This window comes from Oncorhynchus keta, chromosome 1 (assembly GCF_023373465.1).
Source record: "Oncorhynchus keta strain PuntledgeMale-10-30-2019 chromosome 1, Oket_V2, whole genome shotgun sequence".
Lineage (NCBI taxonomy): Eukaryota > Metazoa > Chordata > Actinopteri > Salmoniformes > Salmonidae > Oncorhynchus > Oncorhynchus keta.
In genome coordinates, this window is record NC_068421.1 from 63568283 (window position 1) to 63591310 (window position 23028).

General features: G+C 42.8%; 10 non-coding genes across 10 annotated transcripts; all 10 read left to right on the forward strand.

Moving 5' to 3' along the window:
- Positions 1–2832: 2832 nt before the first annotated feature.
- On the forward strand, positions 2833–2903 carry trnag-gcc (transfer RNA glycine (anticodon GCC)). The gene has a single exon. It is a non-coding gene; the product is annotated as a tRNA-Gly (tRNA).
- Positions 2904–5755: 2852 nt separating this feature from the next.
- trnag-gcc (transfer RNA glycine (anticodon GCC)) lies at positions 5756–5826 on the forward strand. The gene has a single exon. It is a non-coding gene; the product is annotated as a tRNA-Gly (tRNA).
- Positions 5827–7622: 1796 nt separating this feature from the next.
- On the forward strand, positions 7623–7694 carry trnad-guc (transfer RNA aspartic acid (anticodon GUC)). The gene has a single exon. It is a non-coding gene; the product is annotated as a tRNA-Asp (tRNA).
- A 352-nt stretch (positions 7695–8046) lies between these two features.
- On the forward strand, positions 8047–8119 carry trnav-aac (transfer RNA valine (anticodon AAC)). Its single transcript has one exon. It is a non-coding gene; the product is annotated as a tRNA-Val (tRNA).
- A 1708-nt stretch (positions 8120–9827) lies between these two features.
- On the forward strand, positions 9828–9898 carry trnag-gcc (transfer RNA glycine (anticodon GCC)). Its single transcript has one exon. It is a non-coding gene; the product is annotated as a tRNA-Gly (tRNA).
- A 657-nt stretch (positions 9899–10555) lies between these two features.
- Positions 10556–10626, forward strand: trnag-gcc (transfer RNA glycine (anticodon GCC)). Its single transcript has one exon. It is a non-coding gene; the product is annotated as a tRNA-Gly (tRNA).
- Positions 10627–11017: 391 nt separating this feature from the next.
- On the forward strand, positions 11018–11089 carry trnad-guc (transfer RNA aspartic acid (anticodon GUC)). The gene has a single exon. It is a non-coding gene; the product is annotated as a tRNA-Asp (tRNA).
- A 1864-nt stretch (positions 11090–12953) lies between these two features.
- trnav-aac (transfer RNA valine (anticodon AAC)) lies at positions 12954–13026 on the forward strand. The gene has a single exon. It is a non-coding gene; the product is annotated as a tRNA-Val (tRNA).
- A 4234-nt stretch (positions 13027–17260) lies between these two features.
- Positions 17261–17333, forward strand: trnav-aac (transfer RNA valine (anticodon AAC)). Its single transcript has one exon. It is a non-coding gene; the product is annotated as a tRNA-Val (tRNA).
- A 4226-nt stretch (positions 17334–21559) lies between these two features.
- Positions 21560–21632, forward strand: trnav-aac (transfer RNA valine (anticodon AAC)). Its single transcript has one exon. It is a non-coding gene; the product is annotated as a tRNA-Val (tRNA).
- The last annotated feature ends 1396 nt before the right edge of the window (positions 21633–23028 follow it).

Here is a 23028-nt window from a genome sequence, read left to right on the forward strand (position 1 = left end):
GAAGGAATGAGTGTTACACCGAGGCCTGTACTCTGGAGCGGGATCAATTTGGAGGTGGAGGGTCCGTCATGGTCTGGGGCGGTGTATCACAGCATCATCGGACTGAGCTTGTTGCCATTGCAGGCAATCTCATTGCTGTGTGTTACAGGGCGACATCCTCCTCCCTCATGTGGTACCCTTCCTGCAGGCTCATCCTGACATGACCCTCCAGCATGACAATGCCACCAGCCATACTGCTCGTTCTGTGCGTGATTTCCTGCAAGACAGGAATGTCAGTGTTCTGCCATGGCCAGCGAAGAGCCCGGATCTCAATCCCATTGAGCACGTCTGGGATCGGAGGGTGAGAGCTAGAGCCATTCCCCCCAGAAATGACCGTGAACTTGCAGGTGCCTTAGTGGAAGAATGGGGTATCATCTCACAGCAAGAACTGGCAAATCTGTTGCAGTCCATGAGGAAGAGATGCACTGCAGTACTTAATGCAGCTGGTGGCCACACCATATACTGAATGTTACTTTTGATTTTGACCCCCCTTTGTTCAGGGACACATTATTCAATTTCTGTTAGTCACATGTCTGTGGAACTTGTTCAGTTTATGTCTCAGTTGTTGAATCTTGTTATGTTCATACAACTATTTACACGTTAATTTTGCTGAAAATTAACGCAGCTGACAGTGAGAGGATTTTTTTATTTTGGCACATGCACCTTCACCAGAAGTATGGATTGCCATCATTTCATCCATGGTGAATTGGAAATACATTAAATCTATAATTGATACAAGAATGACCACTTTACTCCAAGCAAAGTCCATGTAAGATTTTGAAAAGTTAGGTTTTTGAAAACGTCTATAATTGACTGGATTTGCCTGATGTTCTGAGGCCATATGCATGCTTGGCCTGAGCTAGACAGGCACATTGATTCATGATGCTTATGTGTGTTTTATAATGATTTACGCTTGGTCTCAGATAATGGATTAGGTCATTTAGATATCAATTGATTCATAATTTATTTTAACTATACATTATATTAGTCCAAATGTGAGCCTACAAAGCAGTCGCTTCAGCCTCACGTGCACATAGAAGGCCAGGCGCACACGCTCATGTGCGCATAGAAGGCCAAAACGTGCAGACCTGATACCATTATTAGAATCTGTCTTGCATATAAAATAAAACTAGAAATAAACATTAATAATGCCTACACAGTTTCCTACACAGTTTCTCAATGCAAAGGCTGTTCTCTGGAACGAGTCTGTGCATGTCATGGATGGGGTGGCAACAGTTTTTTGAGAAATTGGACACCAATATTGGATTAGTCAACGAGTTAGAAATCAAAGGATGAACATTTATTATACAGTAAAGTAAAATAATAAATTATAATCTGAATGTAAACCTAGCTGGCGCACAATCTCGCCCTAGGGCACAGAAGGCCAACGTGTGCAGAGCTGATTCGAGGATTAAAATGTATTTTGCATATCAAATAATGACCGCCTACACAAACGCTACACAAACGTTCCCAATACAAACTGGACTAAAGATTGTGTAAATCTTATCGAGACTAAAACATCAGTCATTGTGTGGAGTGTGAAGAAAAACTTGGCTTCACCAATATCAAAATCAACAATCGCTTTTGACAGTGACACTGAATGGATGCAAAGTTACTGGGGCTAGTCGCAAGTATCTATCTGTTGTTTTGTTTGGATTGAGCATTTTATATATTTAAATGTTGCATGATTTAGAAAGGTACAGATTATGATTTTTCAACACCAATACCGATTATCGGAGGACCAAAAAAGCCGATGCCGATTAATCGGCCGATTAAAAAAAAAATGTAATAATGACAATTACAACAATACTGAATTAACACTTTTTTTGTTTTGAATTTTGACCGCTTTTTCTCCCCAATTTCGTGGTATCCAATTGTTTTTTTTAGTAGCTACCATCTTGTCTCATCCTACAACTCCCATACGGAGCAACGTTACCCATGCAGAGCAAGGGAAACAACCACAGGCTCAGAGAGAGTGACGTTTGAAATGCTATTAGCGTGCGCTAACTAGCTAGCCATTTCACTTCGGTTACACCTTGCTTAAGCTGGATGCCACTGTAGAGGTGAAAAGAACACCACACGCTTTCTCTCTTTCTCACTTTTTCAATACAATGGATAAAAAGGGGTATGCCAGGTGTACTCTCTGCCTGAAAGAGATCAATTATGCCAAAAAAGGGTATCTATCATGCTCTGCTGGCACATTGTAGAACCGATGTCCCCAGGCAGAAAGTGTACAATGTCATAATGTGCAGTGTAGCCCAAAGATTTTGCTTTAGTTGTGTTGAACTTGATAGTAACACGTGTGTGTGAGTGAGGGGGGATTATTAGTTTTTACTCAGTGAACATTAATTTTGCACACATGTAGCCTATACTATAATAGAGCAAAAATAGAATGCCTGTTTGTTTCATTGTATTTCAATTTAAGATTTTTTTTTTCTTAAGTACAATATTTAGATGTGTGTGGTCACAAGTGTTCTATTATAAAGGTTGTCATGGCTAACTGCAATATTAGTTTATTGTTTTTTTTCTTCTTAATACTTGTGTCATTTGCAGTGAAGTCTAGGTTACAAATAACTTTGGATTGCTTCCTTTACATTTTTTTGCTGTGAGTTAGGTTCACATTAACCACTTTATTTTTACACACCGAGACTGTAGATCATATTCTTTGTTGTTTAATTAGTTAAAACCTGCATTTCCCCTGAGCAGTGCAAAAAAAGCCGTCACATTATCGGGCCGTTTGCATCCATTCCTGCGTGTATTATTAGCTAAACCTAGATTTCCATGTATCAATAAGCATTGGTGGTTCAGTGGTAGAATTCTCGCCTGCCACGCGGGAGGCCCGGGTTCGATTCCCGGCCAATGCATTGACATGTTTTGCTTCGGTCACCTATGGTTTTTAAGCAATAAGGCCCGAGGAAGTGTGGTATATAGCCAATATAGCACGGCTAAGGGCTGCTCTTTGGCAAGATGCGATGCGGAGTGCCTGGACACAACCCTTAGCTGTGGTATATTGGCCATATATGTTCAAAAAGTATTCAAACCCCTTGACTATATCCAAGTTTTGTTGTTACAGCCTGAATTCAAAATGGATTAAATTGATTTTTCTCTCACAACAATTTACACCCTACAATAATGACAGTGAAAACATGTTTTTAGACATTTTAGCTAAATTATTGCAAATGAAATACAGATCTCATTTACATAACTATTCACACGAGGATTTTCTCTTAAAATTTTAACTGCAATTTTCACAATTCAGATGTGGTTCTGCATATGACCGCTAGGGGGAAATGCAGTTCGATGTACCAATATAGACCATTTGACTTTGTGGCTGTGGTAACTAGTGGATAACCTACAGTGATGTATGAAAGTGTGTTTATAGACATCCAGCAAGTCTGATTCTAGATTGGCGCAGGGGTCAAAGGCACTGCATCTCAGTGCTAGAGGTGTCACTACGACCTTGGTACAAGGGCGGCGCACAATTGGCCCAGTGTCGTCGGGTTAGGGTTTGGCCGGGCTAGGCGGTCAATGTAAATAAGAATTTGTTCTTAACTGACTTGCCTAGTTAATTTAATTAATTAAAATCTAGATATGCCATTAGGGTACTTAAACCAACATAATTTACCATTGCAGTTGATTTGCAGCCATTCCCAATCATTTCAAGGGGTGCACCTGTACTGCCACTGTAGCTCAATTCCAACATACCATGTAAAGTTTGCATTTCATCACCTCAAATAACTTCTCAAAGTAAGTAGCCTATTGCCATACACAGATTCGCTGCTGTCACTTCCCTTTTTCACTATCTGCCATTTTTCCAACTGTTAACGACGATGATGTGCGGATCGCTTTATATCTGTGGCAAATTAATTTGAAAGATGCAGATCTCCTACTTTACAGCATTGTTTCATTAGGTATATATTTCATTAAAACAAGTCAGTTTAAGTTGATGATCAAGGTCTGATAGTGGTAGTTTTGTGATAACTCCTACCTATCTTTCTGATTTTGTCCTGGCGTACATACCTAAACGTACTCTACGGTCACAAGACGCAGGCCTCCTAATTGTCCCTAGAATTTCTAAGCAAACAGCTGGAGGCAGTGCTTTCTCCTACAGAGCTCCATTTTTATGTAATGGTCTGCCTACCCATGTGAGAGACGCAGACTCGGTCTCAACCTTTAAGTCTTTACTGAAGATTCATCTCTTCAGTGGGTCATATGATTGAGTGTAGTCTGGCCCAGGAGTGTGAAGGTGAACGGAAAGGCTCTGGAGCAACGAATCGCCCTTGCTGTCTCTGCCTGTCCGGTTCCCCTCTCTCTACTGGGATTCTCTGCCTCTAACCCTATTACAGGGGCTGAATCACTGGCTTACTGGTGCTCTTTGATGCCGTCCCTAGGAGGGGTGCGTCACTTGAGTGGGTTGAGTCACTGACGTGATCTTCCTGTCTGGGTTGGCGCCCCCCCTTGGGTTATGACGTGGCGGAGATCTTTGTGGGCTATACTTGGCCTTTCTAGGGAGTTTTACCTAGCCACCATGCTTCTACACCTGCATTGCTTGCTGTTTGGGGTTTTAGGCTGGGTTTCTGTACAGCACTTTGAGATATCAACTGATGTACAAAGGGCTATATAAATACATTTGATTTGATTTTAATTTATATATATTTTTAATTTAAATGTTCACACCTGTAATTCACACCCCTGTATCGAATCTTATCCATATGTATTACATTCCCTAAATCCCGTAACCACATTTCAAAGGTAGGTACAGTCTCCAGTTTCCAAAATTGCAATATGAGCCTTTTGGCTAATAGAGTACAAAGAGAGACAGCTTTCCCTTCGTGGTTATTCCCATCAACTGTACCAAACAGAGCGGTCAATGGGTCTGGGGCTAGAACTCTATGAAAGGCTCTAGATAAGTAATCAAAAATGAGAGCCCAGAAAACATGTAATTTATGACATGCCCAGAATAAGTGGGTCAACGTCCCCTCATCCTGCTTGCACCTCTCACACAGTGGTGAGGTGTCCGGGAATATTTTATGCAGTTTTACTTTTGAGTAATGTAACCTGTGTATCACCTTAAACTGTACAAGATTGTGTCTGACATTCACTGAACTGTGATTTATATTCCTGAGAGCTTCTACCCAGTCCTCATCTGAGATTTCTGACCCAAGTTCTTGTTCCCAAGCCCTTTTATTTGTGTCTGTGGATACCTCTATGTGGGCCTGTAGCACATCATACAGTCTAGAAACCGACCCGTTTGAATGGGGTTTGACAAGGATCAAGCAATCTAATGTAGGACTATTTGGCTTCATGCCATACTGTGGGATATGTGTCCTTATGTGTCCTCTTTCCCTACTGTATTTATTTTAGCTCCTTTGCACCCCGTTATTTTATCTCTACTTTGCACATTCTTCCACTGCAAATTAACCATTCCAGTGTTTTACTTGCTATATTGTATTTACTTCGCCACCATAGCCTTTTTTACCTTTACCTCCCTTATCTCACCTCACTTGTTCACATTGTATATAGACTTATTTTTCAACTGTATTATTGACTTGTTTTTGTTTGTTTGTTTTACTCAATGTGTAACTCTGTGTTGTTGTGTGTGTCAAATTGCTTTGCTTTACCTTGTCCAGGTTGCAATTGTAAACGAGAGCTTGTTCTCAACTTGTTCTAAAATTGCCTACTTGGCTAAATAAAGGTGAAATTGATCTTTTACCAAGCATTGGTGGTTCAGTGGTAGAATTCTCGCCTGCCACGCGGGAGGCCCGGGTTCGATTCCCGGCCAATGCATTAAAATGTTTTGCTTTGGTCACCCATGTTATTTTGGTAGAAGGGTTAGGGATTGTTGACCAACAAAACCGACACGTGCGTAACTGTGGGGCACAACAGACAAGTTTAGCTTAGGTTGTTGACATGTAAACTATGTAAACTATATTTTGTCTCCAATGTTTAATGAAACAAATACATTTGCACAATGAGCAGTGTCACAGAGCTTCTTTTTTTTCATGTGCGTGATAGAGAGATTGTCTTTCTTGTTTACCTTTTCTATTGACAACGTTATTGTCCTGGTGAAATATTATTGATTATTTAGGTTAAAAACAACCAGAGGACTGAATATATAAATCGTTTGACATGTTTCTATGAACTTTACGGATACAATTTGAATTTTTTGTCTGCCTGTTGTGAATGCGTTTGAGCCTGTGGATTACTGAAGAAAACGCGCGAACAAAACGGAGGTTTTCGGATATAAAGAGAGACTTTATCGAACAAAAGAAACATTTATTGAATAAATGAATGTCTTCTGAGTGCACCCATATGAAGATCATCAAAGGTAAGTGATTAATTTTATCTCTATTTCTGACTTGTGTCTTCTACTTGGCTGGTTACTGTTTGTAATGATTTGTCTGCTGGGCTATGTTCTCAAATAATTGTAAGGTATGCTTTCGCTGTAAAGCATTTTAAAAATCTGACACCGTGGTTGGATTCACAAGAAGTTCATCTTTAAACCTATGTAAAATACTTTTATCTTTTCTGAATTTTTATAATGACTATTTCTGTATATGAATTTGGTGCTCTGCAATCTCACTGGATGTTGGCCAGGTGGGGAGCGTCCCACATACCCTAGAGAGGTTAAACAGGTCAACATGAAAAAAAATGCGGGGCCAGACGGATTACCAGGACGTGTACTCAAAGCATGCGCAGACCAACTGGAAAGTGTCTTCACTGACATTTTCAACCTCTCCCTGACCCAGTCTGTAATACCTACATGTTTCAAACAAACCACCATAGTCCCTGTGCCCAAGAAAGCGAAGGTAACCTGCCTAAATTATTACCGCCCCGTAAGCACTCATGTCGGTAGCCATGAAGTGCTTTGAAAGGCTGGTCATGGCTCACATCAACACCATAATTGCGGAAAACCTAGACCCACTCCAATTCGCATACCGCCCCAACAGATCCACAGATGACGCAACCTCAATCTCACTCCACACTGCCCTTTCTCACCTGGACAAAAGGAACACCTATGTGAGAATGCTTTTCATTGACTACAGCTCAGCATTCAACACCATAGTGCCCACCCTGGGACTTATCACCTCCCTGTGGATGGTGAATGGAAAGAGACATCTGTTACCAAAACGTCAAAAAGTGTAATGACATTTTGCGATTGTCATCGGGCCAGAATTTTTTTCGTCCACTGTTGTCTGCGTATCTCTGTGTTGGCAAATAATTGCAGTATTTTCATCTAACCACATTGCATTTTGGAGCATAGGTTCCACCCATTTTCATGTCAATTCGTTCGTTTTTCATGCCTGACATGCGGTAATGATAAAAAAGTGATGTAATAGCCTGCAGTTTTCTTGACATTTAGCTATAATTATTGTGATAGGCTCATGTTTTATTGGTACTGCATACCACCGCTATTTATTTTGGACACCGTACTGGACCATAATGAGCTTACTCTCGCCCCTGGTTGTAACACAATAAAATGGAGTGTGAATGCTTTCTGAAGGCACTGTCCATCTTCACAACGCATCACATGCGAAAATGATAATGGTTTTATAATCACCACTGTGATCATGTATGTATAGTCCTCGTTAGTATAGTGGTCAGTATCCCCGCCTGTCACGCGGGAGACCGGGGTTCAATTCCCCGACGGGGAGGATCAATTTTTATATTTTGAGGCTTTTTCATGTTGATTTTGAATTAGGCTATTCCGCTTTTAGTTTAAATGCACCTTATTGCTGGAACCAACTGCAAAATGCAGTGCAATTTGACGCTCTGTTAAAATCTTGATTGGGAAACTATTTGCTGAGAAATGTTTTTGTTTTTCTTGATTGTTGTGCTTTATCTTTGTTTGTATTTGATTTGGTGTATGAATTGAACGTGCAGGGGGGCTCCCTTGCGAGACACCCTGGTCTTAATGGTGACGTTTAAAAGTAGAAGTTACTGTATGCTAAAGGTTAAGTTAATATGCAGTTGGTTTATTTTGAGTACTTCTGCTAGATGTGTTCAGTTTCCGTAGTGTAGTGGTTATCACGTTCGCCTAACACGCGAAAGGTCCCCGGTTCGAGACCGGGCGGAAACACATTTTCAAGAAGTACATTCTAGTGTTAATCTATGGCGAATGTCTGAAAATAAACAAATAAATATTGTTTTGAACATTGTTTGGGACACTGACTGAACGTTATACTCAATGCATTTATCAAAAAATTGATTAAAAGTTAAAAGTTAAAATTGTTAAAATATTTAGTCAAAAGTGCATTATAGTAGCTTGGAAATACAATTAGCAGGCAAAGAAATGGTAGGAAAACCTTTTGTCATTGTGATGTCACCAGCTGGCTGGTGTGTTTACGGACATATTCAATCAATCCTTATCCCAGTCTGCTCTTCCCACATGCTTCAAGAGGGCCACCATTGTTCCTGTTCAAAAGAAAGCTAAGGTAACTGAGCTAAATGACTACGCCCCGTGGCACTCACTTCCGTCATCATGAAGTGCTTTGAGAAACTAGTCAAGGACCATATTACCTCCACCCTACCTGACACCCTAGACCCACTCCAATTTTCTTACCGCCCCTATAGGTCTACCCTGGGTCTCGACCCCACCCTGTGCAACTGAGTCCTGGACTTCCTGACGGGCCGCCCCCAGGTGGTTATGGGTAGGTACCAACATCTCCAATCCGCTGATCCTCAACACTGGGGCCCCACAAGGGTGCGTTCTCAGCCCTCTCCTGTACTCCCTGTTCACCCATGACTGCGTGGCCATGCACGTCTCCAACTCAATAATCAAGTTTGCAGACGACACTACAGTGGTAGGCTTGATTACCAACAACGATGAGACGGCCTACAGGGAGGAGGTGAGGGCCCTCGGAGTGTGGTGTCAGGAAAATAACCTCACACTAAATGTCAACAAAACAAAGGAGATGATCCTGGACTTCAGGAAACAGCAGAGGGAGCAGCCCCCTATCCACATGACGGGACAGTAGTGGAGAGGGTGGAAAGTTTGAAGTTCCTCGGCGTACACATCACGGACAAACTGAAATGGTCCACCCACACAGACAGCGTGGTGAAGAAGGCGCAGCAGCGCCTCTTCAACCTCAGGAGGCTGAAGAAATTTGGCTTGTCACCAAAAACACTCACAAACTTTTACAGATGCACAATCGGGAGCATCCTGTCAGGCTGTATCACCGCCTGTTACGGCAACTGCTCCACCCACAACTGTAAGGCTCTCCAGGGGGTAGTGAGGTCTGCACAACGCTTCACCGGGGGCAAACTACCTGCCCTCCAGGTCACTTATACCACCCGGAATCAGCAACATGAAAACAGCTTCTTTTTTTAATGGAAAAATGAAATTGCTTGATTTTCATAGATTTTTTGTTATCTTTTTTACTGCATATAAAAAATGAACACTTGATATTTCAATTTTTTTCAAGACCATTCGCTCCTTTTTTATGCCTGACACTCGGTGATGATTTGCTCATTTTTCATGCCTGACATGCGGTGATGATAATAAGTGGTGTAATAGCCTACAGTTTTATTGACATTTTAGTTTTAATTATTGTGATTGGCTCATGTTTTACCAGTATGGCATACCCCCACTATTTACTGGACCATATGAGCCTACTTTCACCCCAGGGCTGTAAACACAACAGAATGTAGTCAATTGGGTGTGAAGGCTTTCTGAAGGCTCTGTACCTCCGTGTATAATTACAACCCATCACATGTAAAAACGACAATTTGGTTAAATTACTGTTTTATAGACCTATTTACTAACCTGGATTTCTGTGTAGGCATAAGCATTGGTGGTTCAGTGGTAGAATTCTCGCCTGCCACGCGGGAGGCCCGGGTTCGATTCCCGGCCAATGCATCAACATGTTTTGCTTCGGTTACCAATGTTATTTGTAGGTCCGACACGTGCGCAACTATGGGGCGAAACAGACAAGGTTGGCTAAGATTATTGACATGTAAACTATATTTTGTCTCCAATTGTTACGCACGCTTCTTGGAGGAGGGAACGCAACACCCTACTTTATTTCGGGGACACCATATTGGACAGTATGAGCTTACTTTCACCCAATTGCTGTAACACAACAGAATGTAGTCAATTGGGTGTGAATACTTTCTGAAGGCTCGTACAGAGCCATCACATGCAAAAACGATAATTAGGTTGTTTTATTTAAACCATTGGATACACTTGCGATTAGCCCAGTCACTTTGTATCTATCTGTTGTTTTGATTGAGCATTTTATGGAGACACATTTTTTTCGAAATTGCATGATTGGAAAGCTGCATCTCTGTAGCGCAATCTCCATGTCATGGATGTGGTGGCAACAGTTTTGTGGAGAAGTTATTTTGGCCTCCCAGGTTTAGGCTACATCTCCGAGCTAGAGCGCCACCCCGTTTTTATTGAGATGGAAATGATGAGTACCGTATCTCATGTATTCTTACCAAAAAGAACTGCTGCCATGCATAAATGACTGTTGTATAAAACTATTTATACAACTAGATTTTTAAACAGAAGTAAGCATTGGTGGTTCAGTGGTAGAATTCTCGCCTGCCACGCGGGAGGCCCGGGTTCGATTCCCGGCCAATGCATTGACATGTTTTGCTTTGGTCACCCATGTTATTTTGGTTTATAGGAGAATTGATTGGTGAGCAACAAAACCGACACGTGCGCAACTATGGGGCAAAACAGACAAGGTTGGCTAAGATTGTTGACATGTAAAATATGCAAAGAAAACACGTTTTATGATTTTTAATAGGTTCAAAAAGTTGTTTGAAAATACACTTGCATTTACGAGCTTAGATGGTTCTCAAATTGGCCCAGCTTCGTCCGGGTTTTGGCGTGTATAGGTCGTCATTGTAAATAAGAATTTGTTCTTAATAACTGACTTGCCTACTTAAATAAAGGTAATGAAAAAATAAAATGCAAAAATGATAATTAGGTGATCAATATTATAAAAACCATTGTGAGTTGTACATGTATTCCTCGTTAGTATAGTGGTCAGTATCCCCGCCTGTCACGCGGGAGACCGGGGTTCAATTCCCCGACGGGGAGGGAATTTTTTTTGTTTAAGGCTTTTTCAATGTTGATTTGTAATCGATCACCTTTACGTCACCTTTACGTGGATGGACATTTGTGTTCGTTTAGCGCATTTTAGATAAGCATGCTCCGTTCAAAAAATGCAGAACTAAGAACAGATACAACCCTTGGTTCACTCCAGACCTGACTGCCCTCGACCAGCACAAAAACATCCTGTGGCGGACTGCAATAGCATCGATATGCAACTGTTCAGGGAAGTCAGGAACCAATACACGCAGTCAGTCAGGAAAGCTAAGGCCAGCTTCTTCAGGCAGAAATTTGTATCCTGTAGCTCCAACTCCAAAAGTTCTGGGACACTGAAGTCCATGGAGAACAAGAGCACCTCCTCCCAGCTGCCCACTGCACTGAGGCTAGGTAACACGGTCACCACCTATAAATCCATGATTATAGAAAACTTCAACAAGCATTTCTCAACGGCTGGCCATGCCTTCCGCCTGGCTACTCCAACCACGGCCAACAGCTCCACCCCCCGCAGCTACTCGCCCAAGCCTCTCCAGGTTCTCCTTTACCCAAATCCAGATAGCAGATGTTCTGAAAGAGCTGCAAAACCTGGACCCGTACAAATCAGTTGGGCTTGACAATCTGGACCCTCTATTTCTGAAACTATCCGCCGCCATTGTCGCAACCCCTATTACCAGCCTGTTCAACCTCTCTTTCATATCGTCTGAGATCCCCAAGGATTGGAAAGCTGCCGCAGTCATCCCCTCTTCAAAGGGGGAGACACCCTGGACCCAAACGGTTACAGACCTATATCGATCCTGCCCTGCCTATCTAAGGTCTTCGAAAGCCAAGTCAACAAACAGGTCACTGACCATCTCGAATCCCACCGTACCTTCTCCGCTGTGCAATCTGGTTTCCGAGCCGGTCACGGGTGCACCTCAGCCACGCTCAAGGTACTAAACGATATCATAACCGCCATCGATAAAAGACAGTACTGTGCAGCCGTCTTCATCGACCTTGCCAAGGCTTTCGACTCTGTCAATCACCATATTCTTATCGGCAGACTCAGTAGCCTCGGTTTTTCGGATGACTGCCTTGCCTGGTTCACCAATTACTTTGCAGACAGAGTTCAGTGTGTCAAATCGGAGGGCATGCTGTCCGGTCCTCTGGCAGTCTCTATAGTCTCTTTTTCAGTGTTGATTTGTAATCGATCACCTTTACGTCACCTTTACGTGGATGGACATTTGTGTTCGTTTAGCGCTTCAGTAATTGGCAAGACATAATGTCGGATATGATCATTAAACTTCATGAGAAGAACAGTATACATGCATTATATACTACACAAGCTTACAATTCACTTAACTTTGTTGTTAAAGTATAAAAAAGTATTTAAAAAACCATGAGGTACCAAAACCACTTACAGGGTTGGGCCTCCGCTGAATTAGGTAAATCCGCTTTTAGTTTTAATGCACCTCATTGCTGGAAACAACCGCACAAGACACTGCAAAGTGGACGCTCTGATGCCGCTCGGACAATTTTAAAATATTGATTGGGGAACTTTGCTGAGGAATGTTTCTGTTTTTCTTGATTGTTGTGCTTTATTTTAGTTTGTATTTGATTTTGTGTATGAATTGTATGTGCATGGCTCCATTGCGAAAAAGACACTGGTCTTAACGGTGAATCCCTGTTTTTAAAAAAGGTAAACAAATAAAATATAAAATGTATATATTTTATATATACATAAAACGGTCTTCAGCATTTCTTAAAGCAACCTACATTTATATGGAAATGAGACCCTGCTTTATAGAAGCTACTGCAGTGTATACGCTAACTTAATGCGCAGTAGGTGTATTTGGAGTACTTCTGTCTGTCATGCTCAGTTTCCGTAGTGTAGTGGTTATCACGTTCGCCTAACACGCGAAAGGTCCCCGGTTCGAGACCGGGCGGAAACACTTTTTTAAAAACAAAAAAACGAAGTGTTTGGCCAAAGCTTTTGTCTAAAATTAAACAAACAAATAAATACAGTATTCATGTATTGCACATTCTTTAGGACACTGGACTCCCGACTGAGCACTATACTCAATGCATTGTCAACTGGCGTTGATAAAGATTTAGTCAAAAGTGCATTATAGTAGCTTGGAAATACAATTACATTTCTAAAGGAGGCAATAAATTGCGAGGAAAAACCTTTTGTCTTCATTGTGGTGTCGTCAGATTGACTTGAAGATGCATTATAACGTTAGCCAGCTAGCTAAGAGTGAGGGGAGAGCACCTGATCTTTTTGCTAGGTATTTTTTTTTTTACAAACTTTGTTATGGAATTGCCATCTGTCCACAGTAAAGTTGACAACATCGCAATGATGGCAAAGTCGTTTCCTACTAATCTTTTTGCATACTTTAGCAATGTCATTGTATTTCCAGGCCAGTGTTCATGTGTTGCACGTTGTGTCACAATATTGTTATGAAGTTTCTCTTGAGGTCTGGTGCTTGACTGAAAGTTCTACCGAAGATTGTTTAGTATGAAGATGCCTAGAAACTGCTTTTCATATAGGCGTTCCTGGAAGTATTGGCCCATTTGGCCCTTGGGTTTAAAAACTATTACAGAAAATGCACACATCAAAAAATAAATACTAACTGCAAACAGAAAGAAAAACACGGTCATAAAAAACAAACACATTCATCAGTAAAAGTTCATCAATCAGCTTCTGAAGTGGCATCGAGGCACCAAAACATCAAATGTGATATGGAATCGCTATTATTTTTCATTTTTAGAACACACTCAAGAACCTCCAGAAGCTAACCAGCTAAACTAGCTACAAGCTACAAGCTATTTAGTCATTGTTCGTTTTTTAACCTGGATAACACTCGCCAGTCCAGCTTCCCTGCCCCATCCACCGCTGCCCCCTGGACACTGATCACTTGGCTACATAGCTGATGCATGCTGGACTGTCCATTAATCACGGTACTCCATTCTGCTTGTTTATGTTTTATCTGTCGGCCCCAGCCGCACTCAGGCTCTGTGTGTAGTTAATCCGTCCCTCCCTCTGCCTAGTTAGCGCCATTTTACCTGCTGTTGTTGTGCTAGCTGTTTAGCTGTTGTTGTCTCACCTACTGTTTTAGCTAGCTCTCCCAATTCAACACCTGTGATTACTGTATGCCTCGCTGTATGTCTCTCTCAAATGTCAATATGCCTTGTATACTGTTGTTCAGGTTAGTTATCATTGTTTTAGTTTACAATGGAGACCCTAGTTCCACTCTTCATACCCCTGATACCTCCTTTGTCCCACCTCCCACACATGCGGTGACCTCACCCATTACAACCAGCATGTCCAGAGATACAATCTCTCTCATCATCACCCAGTGCCTGGGCTTACCTCCGCTGTACCCGCACCCCACCATACCCCTGTCTGCGCATTATGCCCTGAATATATTCTACCATGCCCAGAAACCTGCTCCTCTTATTCTCTGTCCCCAACGCTCTAGGCGACCAGTTTTGATAGCCTTTAGCCGCACCCTCATACTACTCCTTCTCTGTTCCGCGGGTGATGTGGAGGTAAACCCAGGCCCTGCATGTCCCCAGGCACCCTCATTTGTTGACTTCTGTGATCGAAAAAGCCTTGGTTTCATGCATGTCAACATCAGAAGCCTCCTCCCTAAGTTTGTTTTACTCACTGCTTTAGCACACTCTGCTAACCTTGATGTCCTTGCCGTGTCTGAATCCTGGCTCAGGAAGGCCACCAAAAATTTGGAGATTTCCATACCCAACTATAACATCTTCCGTCAAGATAGAACTGCCAAAGGGGGAGGAGTTGCAGTCTACTGCAGAGATAGCCTGCAAAGTAATGTCATACTTTCCAGGTCCATACCCAAACAGTTCGAACTACTAATTTTGAAAATGACTCTCTCCAGAAATAAGTCTCTCACTGTTGCCGCCTGCTACCGACCCCCCTCAGCTCCCAGCTGTGCCCTGGACACCATTTGTGAATTGATCGCCCCCCATCTAGCTTCAGAGTTTGTTCTGTTAGGTGACCTAAACTGGGATATGCTTAACACCCTGGCAGTCCTACAATCTAAGCTAGATGCCCTCAATCTCACAGAAATCATCAAGGAACTCACCAGGTACAACCCCAAATCTGTAAACAAGGGCACCCTCATAGACTTCATCCTGACCAACTGGCCCTCCAAATACACCTCCGCTGTCTTCAAACAGGATCTCAGCGATCACTGCCTCATTGCCTGTATCCGCTACGGAGCCGCCGTCAAACGACCACCCCTCATCACTGTCAAACGCTCCCTAAAACACTTCTGTGAGCAGGCCTTTCTAATCGACCTGGCCCGGGTATCCTGGAAGGACATTGACCTCATCCCGTCAGTTGAGGATGCCTGGTCATTCTTTAAAAGTAACTTCCTCACCATTTTAGATAAGCATGCTCCGTTCAAAAATGCAGAACTAAGAACAGATACAACCCTTGGTTCACTCCAGACCTGACTGCCCTCGACCAGCACAAAAACATCCTGTGGCGGACTGCAATAGCATCGATATGCAACTGTTCAGGGAAGTCAGGAACCAATACACGCAGTCAGTCAGGAAAGCTAAGGCCAGCTTCTTCAGGCAGAAATTTGTATCCTGTAGCTCCAACTCCAAAAAGTTCTGGGACACTGAAGTCCATGGAGAACAAGAGCACCTCCTCCCAGCTGCCCACTGCACTGAGGCTAGGTAACACGGTCACCACCTATAAATCCATGATTATGGAAAACTTCAACAAGCATTTCTCAACGGCTGGCCATGCCTTCCGCCTGGCTACTCCAACCACGGCCAACAGCTCCACCCCCCCCCCGCAGCTACTCGCCCAAGCCTCTCCAGGTTCTCCTTTACCCAAATCCAGATAGCAGATGTTCTGAAAGAGCTGCAAAACCTGGACCCGTACAAATCAGTTGGGCTTGACAATCTGGACCCTCTATTTCTGAAACTATCCGCCGCCATTGTCGCAACCCCTATTACCAGCCTGTTCAACCTCTCTTTCATATCGTCTGAGATCCCCAAGGATTGGAAAGCTGCCGCAGTCATCCCCCTCTTCAAAGGGGGAGACACCCTGGACCCAAACGGTTACAGACCTATATCGATCCTGCCCTGCCTATCTAAGGTCTTCGAAAGCCAAGTCAACAAACAGGTCACTGACCATCTCGAATCCCACCGTACCTTCTCCGCTGTGCAATCTGGTTTCCGAGCCGGTCACGGGTGCACCTCAGCCACGCTCAAGGTACTAAACGATATCATAACCGCCATCGATAAAAGACAGTACTGTGCAGCCGTCTTCATCGACCTTGCCAAGGCTTTCGACTCTGTCAATCACCATATTCTTATCGGCAGACTCAGTAGCCTCGGTTTTTCGGATGACTGCCTTGCCTGGTTCACCAATTACTTTGCAGACAGAGTTCAGTGTGTCAAATCGGAGGGCATGCTGTCCGGTCCTCTGGCAGTCTCTATAGTCTCTTTTTCAGTGTTGATTTGTAATCGATCACCTTTACGTCACCTTTACGTGGATGGACATTTGTGTTCGTTTAGCGCTTCAGTAATTGGCAAGACATAATGTCGGATATGATCATTAAACTTCATGAGAAGAACAGTATACATGCATTATATACTACACAAGCTTACAATTCACTTAACTTTGTTGTTAAAGTATAAAAAAGTATTTAAAAAACCATGAGGTACCAAAACCACTTACAGGGTTGGGCCTCCGCTGAATTAGGTAAATCCGCTTTTAGTTTTAATGCACCTCATTGCTGGAAACAACCGCACAAGACACTGCAAAGTGGACGCTCTGATGCCGCTCGGACAATTTTAAAATATTGATTGGGGAACTTTGCTGAGGAATGTTTCTGTTTTTCTTGATTGTTGTGCTTTATTTTAGTTTGTATTTGATTTTGTGTATGAATTGTATGTGCATGGCTCCATTGCGAAAAAGACACTGGTCTTAACGGTGAATCCCTGTTTTTAAAAAAGGTAAACAAATAAAATATAAAATGTATATATTTTATATATACATAAAACGGTCTTCAGCATTTCTTAAAGCAACCTACATTTATATGGAAATGAGACCCTGCTTTATAGAAGCTACTGCAGTGTATACGCTAACTTAATGCGCAGTAGGTGTATTTGGAGTACTTCTGTCTGTCATGCTCAGTTTCCGTAGTGTAGTGGTTATCACGTTCGCCTAACACGCGAAAGGTCCCCGGTTCGAGACCGGGCGGAAACACTTTTTTAAAAACAAAAAACGAAGTGTTTGGCCAAAGCTTTTGTCTAAAATTAAACAAACAAATAAATACAGTATTCATGTATTGCACATTCTTTAGGACACTGGACTCCCGACTGAGCACTATACTCAATGCATTGTCAACTGGCGTTGATAAAGATTTAGTCAAAAGTGCATTATAGTAGCTTGGAAATACAATTACATTTCTAAAGGAGGCAATAAATTGCGAGGAAAACCTTTTGTCTTCATTGTGGTGTCGTCAGATTGACTTGAAGATGCATTATAACGTTAGCCAGCTAGCTAAGAGTGAGGGGAGAGCACCTGATCTTTTTGCTAGGTATTTTTTTTTTACAAACTTTGTTATGGAATTGCCATCTGTCCACAGTAAAGTTGACAACATCGCAATGATGGCAAAGTCGTTTCCTACTAATCTTTTTGCATACTTTAGCAATGTCATTGTATTTCCAGGCCAGTGTTCATGTGTTGCACGTTGTGTCACAATATTGTTATGAAGTTTCTCTTGAGGTCTGGTGCTTGACTGAAAGTTCTACCGAAGATTGTTTAGTATGAAGATGCCTAGAAACTGCTTTTCATATAGGCGTTCCTGGAAGTATTGGCCCATTTGGCCCTTGGGTTTAAAAACTATTACAGAAAATGCACACATCAAAAAATAAATACTAACTGCAAACAGAAAGAAAAACACGGTCATAAAAAACAAACACATTCATCAGTAAAAAGTTCATCAATCAGCTTCTGAAGTGGCATCGAGGCACCAAAACATCAAATGTGATATGGAATCGCTATTATTTTTCATTTTTAGAACACACTCAAGAACCTCCAGAAGCTAACCAGCTAAACTAGCTACAAGCTACAAGCTATTTAGTCATTGTTCGTTTTTTTAACCTGGATAACACTCGCCAGTCCAGCTTCCCTGCCCCATCCACCGCTGCCCCCTGGACACTGATCACTTGGCTACATAGCTGATGCATGCTGGACTGTCCATTAATCACGGTACTCCATTCTGCTTGTTTATGTTTTATCTGTCGGCCCCAGCCGCACTCAGGCTCTGTGTGTAGTTAATCCGTCCCTCCCTCTGCCTAGTTAGCGCCATTTTACCTGCTGTTGTTGTGCTAGCTGTTTAGCTGTTGTTGTCTCACCTACTGTTTTAGCTAGCTCTCCCAATTCAACACCTGTGATTACTGTATGCCTCGCTGTATGTCTCTCTCAAATGTCAATATGCCTTGTATACTGTTGTTCAGGTTAGTTATCATTGTTTTAGTTTACAATGGAGACCCTAGTTCCACTCTTCATACCCCTGATACCTCCTTTGTCCCACCTCCCACACATGCGGTGACCTCACCCATTACAACCAGCATGTCCAGAGATACAATCTCTCTCATCATCACCCAGTGCCTGGGCTTACCTCCGCTGTACCCGCACCCCACCATACCCCTGTCTGCGCATTATGCCCTGAATATATTCTACCATGCCCAGAAACCTGCTCCTCTTATTCTCTGTCCCCAACGCTCTAGGCGACCAGTTTTGATAGCCTTTAGCCGCACCCTCATACTACTCCTTCTCTGTTCCGCGGGTGATGTGGAGGTAAACCCAGGCCCTGCATGTCCCCAGGCACCCTCATTTGTTGACTTCTGTGATCGAAAAGCCTTGGTTTCATGCATGTCAACATCAGAAGCCTCCTCCCTAAGTTTGTTTTACTCACTGCTTTAGCACACTCTGCTAACCTTGATGTCCTTGCCGTGTCTGAATCCTGGCTCAGGAAGGCCACCAAAAATTTGGAGATTTCCATACCCAACTATAACATCTTCCGTCAAGATAGAACTGCCAAAGGGGGAGGAGTTGCAGTCTACTGCAGAGATAGCCTGCAAAGTAATGTCATACTTTCCAGGTCCATACCCAAACAGTTCGAACTACTAATTTTGAAAATGACTCTCTCCAGAAATAAGTCTCTCACTGTTGCCGCCTGCTACCGACCCCCCTCAGCTCCCAGCTGTGCCCTGGACACCATTTGTGAATTGATCGCCCCCCATCTAGCTTCAGAGTTTGTTCTGTTAGGTGACCTAAACTGGGATATGCTTAACACCCTGGCAGTCCTACAATCTAAGCTAGATGCCCTCAATCTCACAGAAATCATCAAGGAACTCACCAGGTACAACCCCAAATCTGTAAACAAGGGCACCCTCATAGACTTCATCCTGACCAACTGGCCCTCCAAATACACCTCCGCTGTCTTCAAACAGGATCTCAGCGATCACTGCCTCATTGCCTGTATCCGCTACGGAGCCGCCGTCAAACGACCACCCCTCATCACTGTCAAACGCTCCCTAAAACACTTCTGTGAGCAGGCCTTTCTAATCGACCTGGCCCGGGTATCCTGGAAGGACATTGACCTCATCCCGTCAGTTGAGGATGCCTGGTCATTCTTTAAAAGTAACTTCCTCACCATTTTAGATAAGCATGCTCCGTTCAAAAAATGCAGAACTAAGAACAGATACAACCCTTGGTTCACTCCAGACCTGACTGCCCTCGACCAGCACAAAAACATCCCGTGGCGGACTGCAATAGCATCGATATGCAACTGTTCAGGGAAGTCAGGAACCAATACACGCAGTCAGTCAGGAAAGCTAAGGCCAGCTTCTTCAGGCAGAAATTTGTATCCTGTAGCTCCAACTCCAAAAGTTCTGGGACACTGAAGTCCATGGAGAACAAGAGCACCTCCTCCCAGCTGCCCACTGCACTGAGGCTAGGTAACACGGTCACCACCTATAAATCCATGATTATAGAAAACTTCAACAAGCATTTCTCAACGGCTGGCCATGCCTTCCGCCTGGCTACTCCAACCACGGCCAACAGCTCCACCCCCCCGCAGCTACTCGCCCAAGCCTCTCCAGGTTCTCCTTTACCCAAATCCAGATAGCAGATGTTCTGAAAGAGCTGCAAAACCTGGACCCGTACAAATCAGTTGGGCTTGACAATCTGGACCCTCTATTTCTGAAACTATCCGCCGCCATTGTCGCAACCCCTATTACCAGCCTGTTCAACCTCTCTTTCATATCGTCTGAGATCCCCAAGGATTGAAAGCTGCCACAGTCATCCCCTCTTCAAAGGGGGAGACACCCTGGACCCAAACGGTTACAGACCTATATCGATCCTGCCCTGCCTATCTAAGGTCTTCGAAAGCCAAGTCAACAAACAGGTCACTGACCATCTCGAATCCCACCGTACCTTCTCCGCTGTGCAATCTGGTTTCCGAGCCGGTCACGGGTGCACCTCAGCCACGCTCAAGGTACTAAACGATATCATAACCGCCATCGATAAAAGACAGTACTGTGCAGCCGTCTTCATCGACCTTGCCAAGGCTTTCGACTCTGTCAATCACCATATTCTTATCGGCAGACTCAGTAGCCTCGGTTTTTCGGATGACTGCCTTGCCTGGTTCACCAATTACTTTGCAGACAGAGTTCAGTGTGTCAAATCGGAGGGCATGCTGTCCGGTCCTCTGGCAGTCTCTATAGTCTCTTTTTCAGTGTTGATTTGTAATCGATCACCTTTACGTCACCTTTACGTGGATGGACATTTGTGTTCGTTTAGCGCTTCAGTAATTGGCAAGACATAATGTCGGATATGATCATTAAACTTCATGAGAAGAACAGTATACATGCATTATATACTACACAAGCTTACAATTCACTTAACTTTGTTGTTAAAGTATAAAAAAAGTATTTAAAAAACCATGAGGTACCAAAACCACTTACAGGGTTGGGCCTCCGCTGAATTAGGTAAATCCGCTTTTAGTTTTAATGCACCTCATTGCTGGAAACAACCGCACAAGACACTGCAAGTGGACGCTCTGATGCCGCTCGGACAATTTTAAAATATTGATTGGGGAACTTTGCTGAGGAATGTTTCTGTTTTTCTTGATTGTTGTGCTTTATTTTAGTTTGTATTTGATTTTGTGTATGAATTGTATGTGCATGGCTCCATTGCGAAAAGACACTGGTCTTAACGGTGAATCCCTGTTTTTAAAAAAGGTAAACAAATAAAATATAAAATGTATATATTTTATATATACATAAAACGGTCTTCAGCATTTCTTAAAGCAACCTACATTTATATGGAAATGAGACCCTGCTTTATAGAAGCTACTGCAGTGTATACGCTAACTTAATGCGCAGTAGGTGTATTTGGAGTACTTCTGTCTGTCATGCTCAGTTTCCGTAGTGTAGTGGTTATCACGTTCGCCTAACACGCGAAAGGTCCCCGGTTCGAGACCGGGCGGAAACACTTTTTTTAAAAACAAAAAAAACGAAGTGTTTGGCCAAAGCTTTTGTCTAAAATTAAACAAACAAATAAATACAGTATTCATGTATTGCACATTCTTTAGGACACTGGACTCCCGACTGAGCACTATACTCAATGCATTGTCAACTGGCGTTGATAAAGATTTAGTCAAAAGTGCATTATAGTAGCTTGGAAATACAATTACATTTCTAAAGGAGGCAATAAATTGCGAGGAAAAACCTTTTGTCTTCATTGTGGTGTCGTCAGATTGACTTGAAGATGCATTATAACGTTAGCCAGCTAGCTAAGAGTGAGGGGAGAGCACCTGATCTTTTTGCTAGGTATTTTTTTTTTTTTTTTACAAACTTTGTTATGGAATTGCCATCTGTCCACAGTAAAGTTGACAACATCGCAATGATGGCAAAGTCGTTTCCTACTAATCTTTTTGCATACTTTAGCAATGTCATTGTATTTCCAGGCCAGTGTTCATGTGTTGCACGTTGTGTCACAATATTGTTATGAAGTTTCTCTTGAGGTCTGGTGCTTGACTGAAAGTTCTACCGAAGATTGTTTAGTATGAAGATGCCTAGAAACTGCTTTTCATATAGGCGTTCCTGGAAGTATTGGCCCATTTGGCCCTTGGGTTTAAAAACTATTACAGAAAATGCACACATCAAAAAATAAATACTAACTGCAAACAGAAAGAAAAACACGGTCATAAAAAACAAACACATTCATCAGTAAAAAGTTCATCAATCAGCTTCTGAAGTGGCATCGAGGCACCAAAACATCAAATGTGATATGGAATCGCTATTATTTTTCATTTTTAGAACACACTCAAGAACCTCCAGAAGCTAACCAGCTAAACTAGCTACAAGCTACAAGCTATTTAGTCATTGTTCGTTTTTTTAACCTGGATAACACTCGCCAGTCCAGCTTCCCTGCCCCATCCACCGCTGCCCCCTGGACACTGATCACTTGGCTACATAGCTGATGCATGCTGGACTGTCCATTAATCACGGTACTCCATTCTGCTTGTTTATGTTTTATCTGTCGGCCCCAGCCGCACTCAGGCTCTGTGTGTAGTTAATCCGTCCCTCCCTCTGCCTAGTTAGCGCCATTTTACCTGCTGTTGTTGTGCTAGCTGTTTAGCTGTTGTTGTCTCACCTACTGTTTTAGCTAGCTCTCCCAATTCAACACCTGTGATTACTGTATGCCTCGCTGTATGTCTCTCTCAAATGTCAATATGCCTTGTATACTGTTGTTCAGGTTAGTTATCATTGTTTTAGTTTACAATGGAGACCCTAGTTCCACTCTTCATACCCCTGATACCTCCTTTGTCCCACCTCCCACACATGCGGTGACCTCACCCATTACAACCAGCATGTCCAGAGATACA